Genomic DNA, 1,628 nt, shown 5'->3' on the forward strand with positions numbered 1-1,628 from the left:
TCGTACGACGAAAATCGGATGCAGGATGACTCCAGCAATTGGTATATTCCGTTAGAACTAAAAATATAGACCAAACAGATACAAGAGCTCACTGAGCGCTCAGTAAGTGGTCGTGGTACTGAATGCACCCACAGCGTGTGTGTGTTTGGTTGGCTGATGCGTCATGTAACATGGCTTTTTTATTAATACACATCAATTTGTGATAAGTAATAGCAATATATAATATCCCTAAATCAATATAAAAATTAAATAAGTAATATTTTTGATGTGTCTATCTATAATTATTTGTGCAACGCTCTAAAAGTTTCCTAACCTTTTTTTAAGTAAAAAAAAACAATAATGACACGGTTCAACTTTCTACCTTTTTCATACAATGCAAAGAGAAAAAGAGAAAAGATGAACCGAGATGCAAGAAATGCGAGAAGTTCAATTAAAAATAAAAAGCCTTATATTATTCATGTTATATGTATTATAGATTTTTAATAGTGGTAGTAAATTTTAGAACACAGCCAGTGTATATTACATACATTGCATCGTATGTATGTATACATAGAACCTTCGCCAAAGATAGAGTTCTCAATTTTTTAGGAAATACGCATACATCATTACTTCTGTGATACCACTGTAAATTCCGAGTACAATGTATTTCAATTCTAATTTTCCTCCCGTTCGCGCTGAGTGAGTAAAGTTCCGTACTGGTGCTGCCATTGTGAGAGCACCAAATTACGTGCACCAATCATATGGAATCCCGAATGGCCGGACTCTCTGCTTCTAGGGACTCTAGTCGCAAGCGTTGCAGTCAAATCCGAGTCGAGCTAGCTTATCGTTGATTGGACCGCAACGCTTGCGACGCTGCGATGCGACTAAAGGAGCTTACAGACCAGAGCGGCGTAGCGGTGAGCGGCGAGCGGTAGCCCAATAAAAGCCATGCTTCACTAATGATGTCACGCAAAAGCGTGGCTCTCATTGGGCTACCGCTCGCCGCTCACCGCTACGCCGCTCTGGTCTGTAAGCTCCTTTAGTCGCATCGCAGCGTCGCAAGCGTGTCGCAAGCGTTGCGGTCCAATCAACGATAAGCTAGCTCGACTCTGATTGGAGTGCAACACTTGCGACATTGCGATGCGACTAATGTAGAATCAGCTTAATGCATAAGAAAATAAACCAATCAAAATCTTTCGTTTTCTTTTTTTCCATGAAATAAAGAAACTATGGCTGCGTTCAGCAGAACGTTGTTTTGCAACTGTTGGAAGTTTCCTTCGCGCTAATTGGATCATACTTTTAGATCTAGAAGAATGGTCCTATCTCAGCAGATAATCATAAAACGGTTGCAAAACTGTTGAGTCTGCTGAACGCAGCCATAGTTTCTTTATTTCATGGAAAAAAAGAAAACGAAAGATTTTGATTGGTTTATTTTCTTATGCATTAAGCTGATTCTACATTAGTCGCATCGCAATGTCGCAAGTGTTGCACTCCAATCAGAGTCGAGCTAGCTTAACGTTTATTGGACCGCAACGCTTGCGACACGCTTGCGACGCTGCGATGAGATCAATGTAGAACCAGCTTTATGCAAGAGTTTGCACTCCTCGTTTAAGCGAGAGGGCAAAGAATTAAAGAGAGATGCTTGCAAA

The sequence above is a fragment of the Mycetomoellerius zeteki genome, unplaced genomic scaffold (genome assembly GCF_001594055.1).
Source record: "Mycetomoellerius zeteki isolate Tzet28-1 unplaced genomic scaffold, Tzet1.0 scaffold121, whole genome shotgun sequence".
Classification (NCBI taxonomy): domain Eukaryota; kingdom Metazoa; phylum Arthropoda; class Insecta; order Hymenoptera; family Formicidae; genus Mycetomoellerius; species Mycetomoellerius zeteki.